This window comes from Myotis lucifugus, unplaced genomic scaffold (assembly GCF_000147115.1).
Source record: "Myotis lucifugus unplaced genomic scaffold, Myoluc2.0 scaffold_336, whole genome shotgun sequence".
NCBI classification, from domain to species: domain Eukaryota; kingdom Metazoa; phylum Chordata; class Mammalia; order Chiroptera; family Vespertilionidae; genus Myotis; species Myotis lucifugus.
Window position 1 is genome coordinate 592,241 of NW_005871384.1, and position 16,715 is coordinate 608,955.

The following is a 16,715-nucleotide window of genomic DNA, read 5'->3' on the forward strand; positions in this document are numbered from 1 at the left end:
CCCAGGGTTCGGGGTGTGCGCGAGAAAGACCCTTGTTTTTGAACCGGCCTCTGATGGATTTTTTCTCTCTCCCAGGGCAAAATGGGATAGAGGGGAAAAATTTTTTTTTATCCAGACAGTTGTGGCACCAGGGGCAATGAGACAGGAGGAAGTTATGTGACCCTGGGGTCAGGTTAGAGAGAAGCTGGGCCAGGCAGAAATGGGTGATAGTAGCCTTTAAGCCTGGGAGAAAGGATGCCTAAGAAGGCAACTGATGCCTGGGCCTCAGGAAGGGGAGAAAGGAGGAGGTGGGCCCCACTAACTGCCTAGGGCCCACCATGCAGCCACTGTGCATCCTAGGACAGGTCCGGTCAGACAAATGGGCTGCTCCCTCTGCTGGCCTGCAGGCAATGAGATGTGGGCTGTCAGCTCCGTGAGGCGGAGGTGCAATGCCTGCCACCGGAACATGCTCAGTTGAACGAACGACTGAATGGATGAATGAAAGCAGCGCCCTCCTCCCTGGGACAGAGGCCTTTGGGCGGAACAGGCAGGACTGCGGGAGGCCTCACATGGCTGGTGGGAGCAGAGAGGGGCACCTTCCCAGGGCTCTGGTCCCTCACCCTGGTGACCATATCTCTGTGTCTGTCCTTAGGCCTGCACCAGACCTGCTCCCTGGCCTCCCCTGTGACCTGGGCTCGCAGAGCCACAAGAACTTTGGTGATGGGGTGGGGCCAGGGTGGTGGTGTAGTCCTCTCCTCTCCTGCAGGGTTGGGCTCCAAATTGCTGGGGTGGGGGGGGGCGGCTGTTGTCCAGAACTGAAGGTTCTCCCAAACTACGAGGGCCAGTGAGGCGGGGTGGGAGGTGGAGGAGCTGTGTTGGGTAAGGAAAGAGTTCCATGTGGTTGCCAGCACCCAGGAAGGGCTTAGAGCTGGAACACGGTCAAGAGTTGAGGCTGGAACCAAAGGGACAGGACCAGGCTGCCTCCCCCACCTCCACCTGTGCACCAAGGGCCCGGGAGCTGAATGAGGACCTGGTGGTGTGTTCCGGCCTCATGACTCAGCCTCTGCCCACAACCAGGTGCAAGCTCCACACCTGTCCTTACCTGGACTTCTGCCCCTACTCAGCCCAGGCAGACCAGCTCTCACATTTCATTGACAAATAGGAGGAACTGATACTCAACACATCTTTTGTGGCCAGTACTATTCCTATTGTCTGAAACCAAAGGTTGAGGCTGCACCCAAGGACACACAGTAAGTTGCCTGAGCCCACAGCTTCTGAGAACAGAGCTGTAGTGAACCAGGCGGTCGGAACCACCACCTGCTGGCTTAACCCTTGCTCACACGGCTTCCCTTGCTCAAGGGACAGTGACTAGGAGATAATTGCAAGGTTTTGGGGTTTCTAGAACCTTCTCTCCCCTGCAGACTTTTGTACTTCTGCTCCTTTGCCTGGAGCACCCTTTGCTTGATGAATTCTTGCTGGTCCTCAGGGGACTCTTCTAAGAAAGGCTCAGAGCTCCCCTCAGTTAGGCTGGGAGCTTCACTGTGCAACCTCCCCACCCTCTGCTCTCCTCACCCCGCTCTCAGACACAGGACTGCTGGATATGGGGGACTCATTGCCTCTGTGCTACACTCTGTCCCCTCCAGAGCCAAGCACAGTGGCTCCCCAAAGAGTAGGCACTCAGCAACTTACTAAATGCATTTGGGATTTGATTACTACTAACATCCTTAACATTAAAAGGTACTTGACAATAAACCACATCAAAATGACAGCTAAAATACAGAACAACCATCATTCAAAACCACCTGAAAGCTGGCTGAATGGAGGTCCTGCAACTAGAGAAGTAAAGAAGAAAGCACACTGGACCGGTAGGAGGGGTGGAGGCATGGAATGGGCTGGTCTGACAACCACATGTGCCAGTTTTTTTAATTGGGAGGGAAATTGTCTCTGTGGAGGCTGCCTATGAGGAGCAAGGAGTTCCAGCCTGACACAAGCTCTCCAGCCCATGGTATCAGAGCTGGGAAGAGAAGTTACTGCAACTTTGGGCTGTAAAACCAGTTGGGATGGGACCGAGTGACACAGAGCCTGCTGGAGACCTAGGTGTTTCATTTAAAGGGCTGGTGCACAAACTTACTCAAACTTACAGCACTGGGTGGCTTTTGGGGGACCCAGACACATGTGGGAAGGAACTGGATTGTCTGGCATAGGGGCAGAAACTCCAGGGTGGCTTTCTCCCAGACAGGAGTGCTTGCAGTAGTCATCCTTCCTGTACTGGAACCTCCCCCATCACAGGGCTGACTGGAAGCCATATCTGAGTCTCCATCAGCTTGGAGCACACTGTTTGCTCTGCCCTAGGGATTCCTTGAGACCCACCTTATCCAATTTGCAGCACTACCCAAGCTATTTGCAACAGCTTTTCCATATGAATGGCCGGTCCTTGTTCAGGATTCAGACTTTGCTAAAATCTCTCAAACAAGCAGTAGCTGGTGACAGCATGCCCCAAACCTATTAATAAAAGGCCTAAGACCTGGTATTAGGACTGGCCTGACTTGCTTCACAGCTGGGCCTCTCCTGGGCACTTCCAAGCCCAATATAAGTATCAAATAGCGGCCCTCTGCAGATCCCTCTGTAGCTCCTGACAGGTGGCGCCAGGCAGTGGCTGATTTTGCACATCCCTGGAGGCCCGAGAGCCAGTGTACCTTTGGACAGCTTCAGACCATAGCAGATTACAACTCTACACATCCATAAGCAACACTCAAAAGGCAAACTCAGTGAGCACTAAAGCCCTACCGAAGCAAGTCCTTCTTCATAAGGGTATTCCCTGCATAGTAGCTCTTCCACTATAGTTGCAGCTGGTCCTCACAGCCAATTGGCCTGGAGGTCAATTCCTCCTAGTGATGCCATCTGCAATCAAGGCTCAACTACAAGACTGTGCACACAGCCTACACAGGGGTGCACCTAGAGTGCCCAGCTCAGGTGACTGGGGAGGCTGAGCCACTGGGCCCTACAGGACATCTACTACACAAGGCCACTCTACCAATTCCAGGAGACATAGCAGCTCTACCTAATACATAAAAGCAAATACAGGGAAGCAGTTAAAATGGGGAGACAAAGAAACATGTCACAAATGAAAGAAATAGAAGGCATCAAACTACTAGATACAAAGTTCAAAACCATAATTATAAGGTTACTCAAGGATCTTCATGAAACTTTCAAGGATCTTAGTGAGAGTGTCAAAGACATGAAAAAGGACCAGTCAGAAATTAAGCATAATAACTGAAAGAATAATTTACAGGGATTCAACAATAGAGTAGAGGATTCAGAGAATCAAATAAATGATTTAGGATACGAGGAAGCAAAAAACACCTAATCAGAAGAGCAAAAAGAATCCAAAAATATGAAGATAGTATAAGGAGCCTCTGGGACAACTTCAAGTGTACCAACATTCCCATTTCCAGAAAGAGAAGAGAGAGAGAGAGAGCAGGATATTGAAAACTGATTTGAAGAAATAATGACAGAAAACTCCCCCTACTGGTGAAAGAAATAGACTTACAAGTCCAGGTAGTGCAGAGAGTCCCAAACAAGAGGAACCCAAAGAGGCCCACACCAAGACACAACATAATTAAAATGCCAAGGGCAAAAGACAAAGAGAGGATCTTAAAAGCAGCAAGGAAAAAGCAGTTAGTTACCTACAAGGGAGCACCCATACAGCTGTCAGCTGATTTCTCAACAGAAACTTTGCAGGCCAGAAGAGAGTGGCAAGAAATATTCAAAGTGATGAATAGTAAGGACCTACAACCAAGATTACTCTACCCAGCAAAGCTCTCATTTAGAGTTAAAGATCAGATAAATACCTTCACAAATAAGAAAAAGCTAAAGAAGTTCATTATCACCAAACCAGTGTACATGAAATGTTTAAGAAGAGGAAGAAGAAGAGAAAAAGAAGAAGAAGAAGAAGAAGAAGAAGAAGAAGAAGAAGAAGAAGAAGAAGAAGAAGAAATAAAAAAATATGAACAATACAATGGCAACACAAATACATATCTATCAACAATTAAATCTAAAAATCAAAATAAATGAACAAGAAATCTACAAAATACACTGGTGAATAAAATAGAATCAGAGTCATAGAAGCATGGAACAGACTGACGAGTCTCAGAGGGAAGTGGGGAGAGAGGGTGGGAAGAGATTAACCAAAGATCTTACCTGTAGACACAGACAATAGGAAGGTGAAGGCCTGGGGTGGGGCAGGAATTGGGTGGGCACTGGGTGGAAAAAAGGGGGACATCTGCTATACTCTCAACAATAAAGATTTTTAAAAAATGATTTGGGACTGAGGTCAAATTAGCAACTGGGGTGAGGATCTCTGGTAAAAGCCTGACAGCCCAGGAGAGCATCCTCGCTTCTAGCTATGTTGCACCTTCCTTGAAAGGGGTGCTGTCTGACATATGTGCACCTGGTGACGAATCTCACCTTAGCCATCAGCTCCCTGGTGCAGCTGGCCTTTCACTCGTACCCGCCCTAGAGATTAGCACAGCAGCGCCTGGAAATGCTCTCGGGTGCCAGGCTGCAGCTTGACAAACATCACAGAATCACAATGTTTTCATTTGGACTAAGTTCAGCTAAATTTTACAGAAAAATAAAACAGTGGCTTCAGCAAGAGAGAAGTTTTGTTTTATGAAAAAGCAGCCTGGGCCCGGCCGGCATGGCTTAGTGCTTGAGTGTTGACCTATGAACCAGGAGGTCACGGTTTGATTTCTGGTCAGGGCATATGCCGGGGTTTTGGGCTCCATCCCGAATGTGGGGCGTGCAGGAGGCAGCCGATCAATGATTCTCTCTCATCACTGATGTTTCTATCTCTCTCCCTCTCCCTTCCTCTCAGAAATCAATAAAAATTATTTAAAAAAGCAGCCTGGGGCTGGTATAGGAGCTCTATGAAGGTGTCCAAGATGAAGCCTCCTTAGAGCCTCTCATTTTAGCTCCTCTTTACCACTAACGTCTGTCATGCTGTGTTCCTCCGGACCCTTCTGGTTTCAGGTGATAAAACCCAGCCTGAAGGTTAAGAAACAAGAAATCTGCTCTGAAAAGCTGTTGGGTGCAGGGGATTAGGAGGGCCAGGCCCTGGAGGAGGACAGGTTGGCGGGGACCCAGCACTGGCCACCACCAGAGGTTAGGGTCCTGCTGCTGCCTGAGCCCCCCAAGGTGAGTTCATCCCCACTGAGGGGCAATTCTGTCCCCAGGGCCAGTGTGCAAGCTCCCCAGAAGGACCCCTGTTTGCTGGGATCAATGGACCAGGGGATACCTTGCAACTCAGAGTCAACTACCTGGTGCCCAGAAGAATGTTTCGGGTACCAGGCACAAGGAAAGCAATGGATGGGCCCTAGGTCCAGCTGTGCTCCTACGGAAGCTCCCTTCCCATGCTGATATTTCTCTCTCTCCCTGCTTCCTCTCCTTCTCTGTCTCTCTATCTCCCCCCTCCCTGTTCCCTCTCTTTCTCTCCCTCTCTTTCCTCTCCTCTCCCCAACCTCTATTTCCATCTCTTCTCCCCTCACCCAACCCCCATGTGTCATCTTGTTGCCCCCCACACCCAAGCTGGGGGCTCTTCTGCTTCTCCCAATCTGGCGGCACTCCCTCCCTGCTTCTGCAGCCCTGTTTTCCTCTAGATTGTGAGGCCTTCACGCACTCACCACATTTTTGTTCCTCCCTGACATTTAAGGTCCCCATGGTTACCTATGCTCAGAGCTAAACAAAACGCTGATCTAGACAGGGTCTGGCCAGTGCCAAACACTGCAGGCCGTCCCTCCGGTCCTGGGTATTTCTCCAGGGCGGCCAAAGATGGCACTAGCTTTCCTGGCAGCCTCGTCATTGCTGAGTCACACTGAGTTTTTGTTTCCAGAAAACATGTCTTAAAGATTATAAAAGTCATCCTGTGCTCATTAGAAAAAAATTCAAAAACACAGAAAAATAAAAAGATCATTTAAAATCACCTGTAACCCCTCATTTCAACATCTTTCTCTTTAATCTCTTATTTATGCAGACTTAAAAACATTTTAGAATAAATGTTGACTTAGTCAGTTTATAGCTTTTGTTTAACTTTTTTACCAAAAGCATTTTGCATATCATTAAAAATTCCGTGAACCTTTTTGTGTGTCCATGATATTCCTTGTGTGGGTTAAGAATACAATAGCTGACAATTACTAGTCTCTGCTAAGCGTTTTTCTGAATTACTACATTTGACAGCCTGCCACGTGGCTTCCCCAGGGAAGCAGGTATGGTTATTTTCCCAATTTTGCAAATGGGGAAGCTCAGACTTAGAGAGTTTAAATAGCTTGTCATCATCACACTAGTAAGTGGCAGGTCCCAGTTTTGAAGCCAAAACAGCCTGATTCATGGCCAGCGTTCTCCCCATGCCTTTTAAAGGCTGTATATCAAAACCCACAGCAATCTTCATACTCAGTGGCACTTTAGAAACATTTGATCAAGATTGGCAACAAGATGCCCTATCCGGTTTGGCTCAGTGGATAGAGTGTCGACCTGCGGACTCAAGGGTCCCAGGTTCGATTCCGGTCAAGGGCATGTACCTTGGTTGCAGGCACATCCCCAGTAGGGAGTGTGCAGGAGGCAGCTGATCGATGTTTCTAACTCTCTATCCCTCTCCCTTCCTCTCTGTAAAAAATCAATAAATATATTTTTTTATAAAAGATTGGCAACAAGATAAAAAGCCTATCAGTGCTGCTGTTATGTAACAAAGAACTGGAGGTCCTGGCTAATGTTATAAAATAAGAAAAAGAAATAAGCGACATAGGAATTGAGAGGAAAGAGATTAAAATGTCATTGTTTTCTGACAATATGATGATCTACATAGAAATTTGAACAAATTATTAGAACTAATAAAAGGGTTGTCGGATAAATGTCAGATCAACTTACAAACATGAATAGCATTTTCTCTAGACCAAAATAACCACTTAGAAATATGACAATGTAGTATATAGAATAAAGGATCTCATTAATAATAGCAACAAAACCTGTAAAATCTCTAAAAATATAACAAAAAATACATCATCCTCAATGGAGGAAATTTTTACCTTCTATTAAATGAGATAAAAGAAGATCTAAGTAAATGAACTAATCCATGCAATATAAAAATGTCACTTCCACCCAAATATTATCATAATTATAATCCTAATCAATTCCAACTGTACTTTTTTAGGAACTTAAACTTATTCTAAAATTTATAAGGAAGAATAATAAAAGTTCCCAAATTACTAAGATAATTTTAGAATAGAAGGCTGAGAAGAAATTGATCTTATCAGATATAAAGACATACTCCAAGGCCATAGTAATAAAACAATAAAGTCTTGCACCATAACCCAAAATAGAGAGCTTAGATATAGTCCCCTGTATATACAAGAATTTGGTTCATGAGAAAGAAGTTACCACAAGTCAGTGTAGAAGGAACTTGTTTAGTAAATAGTTGTTGGGGAAACTAGTTCCAGGTGAATTAAAGATCTACATGGAGCCCTAACCGGTTTGGCTCAGTGGATAGAGCGTCGGCCTGCGGACTCAAGGGTCCCAGGTTCGATTCCGGTCAAGGGCATGTACCTTGGTTGCGGGCACATCCCCAGTGGGGAGTGTGCAGGAGGCAGCTGACCGATGTTTCTCTCTCACCAATGTTTCTAACTCTCTATCCCTCTCCCTTCCTCTCTGTAAAAAATCAATAAAATATATTTAAAAAAAAAAAGATCTACATGGAGAAGATGTAACTATAAAACTAAGAGGGAAAAACATACAATAATGTGTTTTTGTAATGTATTTGATACCTGAGGTTGAATTCAGGGAAGATTTCATAAATAAGACTCTTTCCCCCTTAAGAGTCTGACATAAAAGACTAGGACATTAAAAAGCAACCACAGCACCCCTATGTTCATAGCAGCACAATTCACCATAGCTAAGATTTGGAAACAGCCTAAGTGCCCATCAGCAGATGAGTGGATTAGAAAACTGTGGTACATCCACACAATGGAATACTACACTGCTGTAAAAAGGAAGGCTCTCTTACCATTTGCAACAGCATGGATGGAACTGGAGAGCATTATGTTAAGTGAAATAAGCCAGTCAGAGAAAGATAAATATCACATGATCTCACTCATTTGTGGAATATAATGAACAACATAAACTGATGAGCAAAAACAGATCCAGAGACAGAGAAGCATCAATCAGATGCTCAAACCTCAGGGGAAAGGTAGGGGAGGCTGGGGGTAAGGGGGAGAATTCAACCAAAGGACTAGTATGCATGCATATAAGCCTAACCAATGGACACAGACAACAGGGGGGTGAGGACATGAGTGGGGGTGGGGGGGAGCAAGGAGGGGGATAAGGACACATATGTAATATCTTAATCAATAAAGAAAATTTTTAAAAAAGCAACTGCATATACAGGGAATTAGAAAGTGACCGTGTATGCCCAGGAAAAGGCCAGAAGAAACCTGAGAGGACATTAGGTTTGCACCTCAGGCTGATCTTTGGCACACAGACAACCTACAACAATAAAAAAGAAGAAAAAGAAAAAAAGCAAACCCTCGGGAAGGAGGAATCTACATGATTAGATTCAAATGTTCATTATGGAACGACAACAAAATCACAGGGCATACAAACAAAAGAGTATGTTTCATCAAAGGAAAACAATAATTCAACACAAACTGTCCCTGAAAAAGCCCTAATGGCAGACATACTAGGCAAAGTCTTTAAAGCAACTGTCTTTAAGGTGCTTGAAGAACCAAAGGAAGATGTGGAGAAAGCTTAGAAAACAATGTGTGAACAAAATGGAAATGCTTCACACATTGACCTTGGCAATGATTTCTTGGACATAACACCAAAGGTGCAGGTAACAACAACAACAACAAAAGACAAGTGGGACTTGGGGGCATCAAAACCCACTGTCAACCTAAATAATGGGAGAAAAATATTTGCAAATCATTTATCTGATAAGGAATCAATATCCAGAACATATAGAGAACTCCTAAAACTCAACAACCAAAAATGGTTAAAGGACTTACAAAGACACGTCTCGATAGACGATTACGAATGGCTAATAAGTACATGAAAAGATATTCAATATCAGTAATCATTAGGGAAATGCAAATCAAAACTACAAGGAGATGCTATAATACCTACTAAACACACACACACACACACACATACACACACACACAGAAAATAATGTTGGCAAGGATGTGGAGAAACTGGAGCCCTGTGCAGTGTTGGTAGGAATGGAAAATAGTATAACCACCATGGAACACAGTATACTGTTTCCTAAAAAAAGTTAAAAATGAAATTATCATGTGATTAATTCCACCTCTGGGTGTGTACCCAAAATAATTGAAAGCAAAATTTCAAAGAGATACTTGCACACCCATGTTCATAGCATCAGTATTCGCAGGAACTAAAACTTGCAAACAATCTAAGGGTCCTTTAATGGATAAATAGATAAGTAAAATGTGGTAAATACATAAAATGGAATATTATCCAGCCTTAAAAAAGAAGAAATTCCGACACACGCTACAGCATGGATGAACCTTGAGGACATTATGTTAAACACTATATGATTCCACTCTTATGAGGTACTACAGTAGTCAAAATCATAAACACGGGGAAGTAGAATGGTGGTTGCCAGGGGTTTTGGGGAGAGAGAAATAGGGAGTTATTATTTGGTATAGGGTTTTAGTTTTACAAAATAAAGAGCGTTATGAGGATGGATGGTGGTGGTGGTTGCCCTACAATGTGAATGTTTTTAATCCTATTAAAGTATACACTCAAAAATAGTTATAATGATAAATTTTATGTTCTGTGTATTTTACTACAAATTTTTAAAAGAAAAAAATGCAAATAGAAATCGCCTATTCCTCTTATCCAGGAGGAAATAAAAGAGTTGATGTGCTGGGAACAGCAGGGTGGTCCTACGCAAGTGGTGGGTAGGGGGATGGCCCTTGGCCATTTGTCAATTATGATATTACCCACCTGTGAATGTTTGGGTTTTGAAAACTATCCCTAAGGAGACTGGTACCCCAAGGCCTACGATGTCCTGGCCCACAAGATACTTAATGGAGATGATAACAAGTGGGTAAATAGGAGGGCCAGGATGTTCTTTAGTCTTTATGTCTTACATAGAGGCCGATGCACGAAATTTGTGCAAGAGTAGGCCTTCCTTCCCCCAGCTGCTGGCACCGGCTTCCCTCTAGCACCTGGGACTTGGGCTTCCCTCTGGCCACCCGCAGGCACCCAGGACCCAGGTTGGCTTCCCTCTGGTTGCCTGCAGGCACCCAGGACCTGGGCTTCGCTCCGGCCCTGGCTTCGTCAGAAAAGACATCTGGTCTAATTAGCATATTACCCTTTTATTATTATAGACTAGAGGACAGGTGCACAAAATTCATGCATGGGGGGGTCCCTCAGCCCACCTGCACCCTCTTGCAATCCAGGATCCCTGCGGGATCAGGCCTAAACCTGCAGTCGGATATCCCTCTCACAATCCAGGACTGCTGGCTCCTAACCACTCACCTGCCTGCTTGATCTCTCCTAACCCCTCACCTGCTTGCCTGGTTGCCCTTAACCGCTCTGCCTGTCTGCCTGATGCCCCTAACCACTCTGCCTTCCTGTCTGATCGCCCATAACTGCTTGTCTGCTTGATCATCCCTAAATGCCTCTGCCTGCCTGCTTGATCACTCCTAACCACTCACCTGCCTTCCTGATCACTGCTAACCACTCGCCTGCCTGCCTCATTGCCCCTAACCACTCTGCCTGCTTGCCTGATTGCCTCTAACTGCCTCTGCCTCAGCCCCCGCCGCTGTGGCTTCATCCAGAAGGATGTTAGGAATGATGTCCGAAAGGTTGTTCGGCTGTCTGGTCTAATTAGCATATTACACTTTTATTATTATAGACTAGAGGCTTGGTGCATGAAATTCGTGCATAGGAAGGGGGTGTCCCTTAGCCTGGCCTGCACCCTCTGTAATCCAGGACCCCTTGGGGGATGTCCGACAGCCGCTTTAGGCCCAAGCCCTGTCGACATCCCTCTTGCCTGCCGGCCTGATTCCCCTAACTGCTCTCCCCTGCCGGCCTGATTGCTCTAACTGCTCTCCACTGCTGGACTGATCACCCCTAACTGCCTCTGCCTTGGCACCACCACCATGGCTTTGTCCAGAAGGATGTCCTGTCTAATTAGCATATTACCCTTTTATTACTATAGATAGAGGCCAGATGCGTGGGTGGGGGCTGGCTGGTCTGCCCTGAAAGGGGTTCTGGATCAGGGTGGGGGTCCCCTTGGGGGGTGGGGCCAGCCTGGGTGAGGGGCCGCCAGGGGTTTGCAGGCCGGCCATGCCCCCATCAGGGTGGGGGTCCTCACTGGAAGCGGTGCCGGCCTGGGCGAGGGCCTGATGACTGTCTTCAGGCTGGCCACACCCCCATTGGGGTCGGTGGGGGTGTCTCTGCTGGGGGCAGGGCCAGCCTGGGTGAGGGACTGATGGCCATTTCCAGGCTGGCCACACCCCAATTGGGGTAAGGGTCCCCGCTGGGGGTGGGGTGGGCTTGGGCAAGGGGCTGATGGCTGTCTTCAGGCTGGCCACACCCCCATTGGGGTGGGGGTCTCTGCTGGGGGCAGGCCAACCTGGACGAGGGGCGGAGGGTCATTTGCTGGCCATCCAGGCCCCCATAGGGGTGGGGGTCCCTGCTGGGGAGTGGGCAGCTTGGGCGAGGGGCCTGGGGTGGTTTGCAGGCCAGCCAGCCCCCTGATGGGGTGGGGGTCCCTGCTGGGGTGGGGGTTGGCCTGGGCTGGGGGGCGGGGTGGCCTGGGCGAGGACCTGGGTGTGGTTTGCAGGCCAGCCAAGCCCCTGCTTTGTCTGGAAGGTCTCCAGAAGGTCTCCCAGTCTAATTAGCATATTACTCTTTTAATAGTATAGATGGTTTGGTTAGAAAACTTCGCATGCTCGCTACTTACAATATCTGTGTGGGAGAACAGAGGCAGCCCTCTTCTCAAGTCCCCCATGAGGACTAGGACATTGAAGTCCATTGTCATCACTGTCCATCAGCTTGGGCAGGGAGCAGCCAGCCTCTCTGGAGAAGAGCACTGGTGTGGCTATAGCCCCAAGTGGCCTGCAGACTAACCTCTTTTTGTCCACCTCTCCTGGGGGTGGGGTGTGTGTGTGGGGGTGGAGTAAAGAACTGTGCCGAGAGACCTCTTCAAGAGAGAGGCTGGCCCTACCTGGTTTGGCTCAGTGGTTAGAGTGTGGACTGAAGGGTCTTGGGTTTGATTCCAATCAAGGGCACAGGCCCAGGTTGTAGGCTCGATCCTTGGTAGGGGGCATGCTGGAGGCAGCTGATCAATGATTCTCTCTCATCATTGATGTTTCTATCTCTCTCCCTTTCCCTTCCTCTCTCCCTAAAATCAATAATTTTTTAAAAAAAGAAAGTCTATTATAATATCTCCCTTAGAAAGCTGAATGTTTTAGAATGCCTTATAAACACAGCCTAAATTGAGCTTAATTTTGGTCTACAGAAAAGGAACCCTCTCCTCAGTGTGGTTCCAGAGGGTGGGATGGGGGTCTCCATTCATTTCCTAGGGTAGCTGTAACAAAATCCCACCCAGTGGGTGCTTACACAACAGATTTTTTATGTTTTACATTCTGGAGGCTAGAAGTCTGAGATCAAGGTGTCAGCAGGGTTGATTTCTTCTGAGGCTTCTCTCCTTGGCCTGTAGACAGCCAGCTGCTTCCAGTGTCCTCACATGGTCTTTCCTCTGCGTGTGTCTGTGTCCTAATCTCCTGTTCTTATAAGGATACCAGTCCTATTGGATCAGGGCCCACCCATATGACCTCGTTTTATCTTAATTACCTCTTAGAGGCCGTTTCTCCAAATATAGTCTGAGGCACTGGGGGGTTAGGACTTCGTCATGTGATTTTGAGAGGGGACACAATTCAGCCCATACTAGGAGTTTAAGAAATGTGGAGACTAAAACAGCTGTTGTGGGCACGTGTTAGAGAAAAGGTGGTGATTAAACCCCTGCTGAGTTATCTCAGGGTCCACGGAGACTAGGCAGCTTAGACACATGGAAGGGCAAACCAGCAGAGAGCCAGGGCATCTCCAGAATGACCTTGTAATGCAGGGGTCACACAGTGGGCAGCAGTGGGGCCTGGAGGGCACGTGGGAGACACAGGCACACTTGCATAACCCTCAGAGCCAGTAAGCCCACCTCTAGAACTTCTCCTTAGGAAATAATCAGAAAAGTTCTCGAAGATGTTTACCCAAGAACTTTCACTGCAGCCCTATCTATAATAATAAAAGCATAATATGCTAATTAGACCGGACAGCCGAACAACCTTCTGGACCTCATTCCAGATGAAGCCGTGGTGTTGGGGGGCAAGGCAGAGGCGGTTAGGGGCAATCAGGCAGGCAGGTGAGCAGTTAGGGGCGATCAAGCAGGCAGGCAGAGGGGTTAGGGGCGATGAGGCAGGCAGGAAGAGTGGTTAGGGGTGATCAGGCAGGCAGGCAGGTGAGTGGATAGGAGCCAGTGATCCCGGATTGTGAGAGGGATGTCTGACATGCTGGGATTGGGCCTAAATCGGCAGTCGGACATCTCCCGAGGGGTCCCGGAATGTGAGAGCGTGTAGGCCGGGCTGAGGGACTCCTGTGCATGAATTTCATTCACTGGGCCTCTAGTACATAATATAAAAAACTAGATAACAATCAAAGATTGGCAGGCTAAATTATAGTATACCTAATTAAATAACAGTATTTGAATATTAAAATAGTTAAAATTAAAAATGAGGATCTATATTTAATCAGACAATAGTCAGAATGGGTTTTCTTCACAAAATTGCTAGAAAGATGTCCATAATTGTCCAATGAATAGCAAGTGATAACATCAATCCTATTTATGTGAAAAATGTATTACTTAAATAGGCCCACAGATATCTATGAAGGCATTTACTACTGTGCAAGCAATGGTTATCTCTGGATGGTGAGCTTTAGAGAGACTTTTTTTCTTTATTTTTTATGATTTACTATTTCATTTGAATTTTCACAGAATATATGAGCTATATTTATGATCAGAAGAAAATTGTGAAGACTACCAAAGAGCATCATAAATGCATCACTGTGTCAATAAGCCACATTCTAGAGCAGTGATTCTCAACCTTCCTAATGCCGCGACCCTTTAATACAGTTCCTCATGTTGTTGTGACCCCCAATTTCATTGTTACAAATTGAACATAATTAAAGCATAGTGATTAATCACAAAACAATATGTAATTATATATGTGTTTTCCGGTGGTCTTAGGCGACCCCTGTGAAAGGGTCGTTTGACACCCAAAGGGGTGGCGACCCACAGGTTGAGAACCGCTGTTCTAGAGTCTTGTTCTCAGCTTTGCTAACTCAGAAACTCCACCTAGAACCTGTATTCCTGAAGAATATGTTCTGCTGTAAATAGTAGAAAGCCCTACCCATTTTGGCTTAAACAGATAGGGGCTTAATTTTCTAACAATGACTGGAGAGAAGCAATTCAGGGCTGGTGCAGCAGCTCATGGATGTCATCAAGAGCAGATCCCCTCTTTCTTATTTCTCTGTCATCCTTCTATATGGCTTTTGTCCTCATTGTCACAAAATGGCTGTTGTACTTCCAGGCCTCACATCCATGTTCTAGGTAGAGAGATGAAAAAAGGGCAAAACCACTTTCTCCTAGTAAGGCTTCACTTTTGTTATCCAGAAAAGGAACACACTCTTCAGCGAGGCCCATCTACATTGCATTGGCCAGAACTGTGGCACATGGCTACCTTTAGCTGCAAGGGAGTCTGGGGAAATGAGTCTTTTTAGCTGGACACATGACACTCAATTAATAAGGAAGAGTGGAAAATAGTTGGATAGCAACTGTCAATGATGCACAGTACCCATGGGCCATCACTGCAGCAGGGAAGGGTTGATATTTCCCAATTTACTGAGATATTAACCAAACACCAATGTACTCATTCTCAGGGCACAGGATCCCATTTCAGTGACCAGAATTCTCGTGTTTCCCACCAGAACATTTTCCTCCCTAGGGTCAGGGAACCTGGAAGTGAAATTATTAATCTAAACATGTAGCATCAGATCCAAGCCAGGCGGCTGATATTGAAGGGTACTTTACCCCACCCAGGAGCACTGGTGACTCTCCTGCCCACGCTGACCAGCTCTCCTGTGACCTAATTGCTCAAGTCACTCAGATTCAACGTCCCAGTCCCCAGACTGTACTGGACAGACACTGTCAACTTTCGTCTCTCCGACTCCCTGCGTCTATGTCCAAATCCCCTTTTTTCCCCATCACATTATTTTTTCAGCTCTGCTAATGATATTTCTTTGGCTTATGTTTGGCCCAGAGGTGCACTGTCTCTTACCATTTGTGTTGATTTTATGCTTCAAGCTTTCTGTCTTGAGGGGCCTTTACTCCTCCCCCTGCCCACCTGCCCCAATGGGATGACCAGGGCTGAAGCTCTGCAGGCTGATGAAACCAGCACCTTTGGGCTAGTGGTGAGGGCTGCCATGCCTTTTGTGGTCAGCATTTCAAAAGTACATCCTACAAGCTGTGGCTGAAATGGGGGTTGTTCTGCCTGAAGAGGAAATGGCTGAGGGGAATAGAGCATCTAACCCATCGAGTCATCGTCACAGGGTGGGGCTGCCGGGGCTGCCCAGTGAAGAAACAGGACCCACGAATGGAAGGTACAGGAAGACGGTTCGTCATAAAAATAGACATTGTCCAATGAAGTAGAACCTGTTCATCGCTGCCCAGAGGTCTGCGCGTCTGGGATGCAGTGGAAGGGTTTCCATTCTGTGTGGGTTCGGCGGAATATTCCAAGAGGAAGGAATTTGTATTTATCACTAGCCCCAGTTCTTTCCTCTATCCTAAAAAGAGAGAGTTTCTAATTCCTCCAACCTATTTATTTTTCCCTTTGTTTTTCTGAAATATGTTTACAATCTCTTTTAGAAATGTCTCCTGCTGCCAAGCTCATCACCATATCCTCTGGGTGATGCCTGGTCTTCCCCCCACACTGGCCTGCGTCTCAAAGTATGAAACTCCCTTTCCTGTTGTTACAGCAGAGGCAATGTTGGGATACACTAAAGGAATTGTTGGGAAATGATCAATCAGAGGCAAAGGCAAAGGCAAAGGCAAACATTACCACGCTGGTGGAGTGAAGCACTGAGCTGTGTGAGTAAATGTGAGTGTCCCCTGATATCCCTGTGCTCCCTATATTTCCCAGCCTCCCTTGCGTCCTGGTGGGGCCAGCTCCACCCAAGGCACAAAGAGCAGATATGCCTCTTCCAGCTCCACTTGGCAGCAACTGTACAGACCCCATGTTGCGAGATAGAGCCACAGATTAACCAACTCCATCTCTGTCACCGCATGGAGCTGAGCAGCCTGGACTTTGCACTAACAAGAAACAAACCATGGAGTTTGCCTGCCCTGGCAGATAGCCTTGATTTATATAACTAGTGATTTGCTTTTTCACATATTCTTTTAAAAAATATTTTTATTAATTTCAGAGAGGAAGGGAGAGGGAGAGAGAGAGATAGAAACATCAATGATGAGAGAGAATCATTGATTGGCTGCCTCCTGCACGCCCCCCACTGGGGATCAAGCCGGCAACCCAACATGTGCCTTTGACCAGAATCAAACTCGGGACCCTTCAGTTCGCAGGCTGATGCTCTATCCACTGAGCCAAACCAGC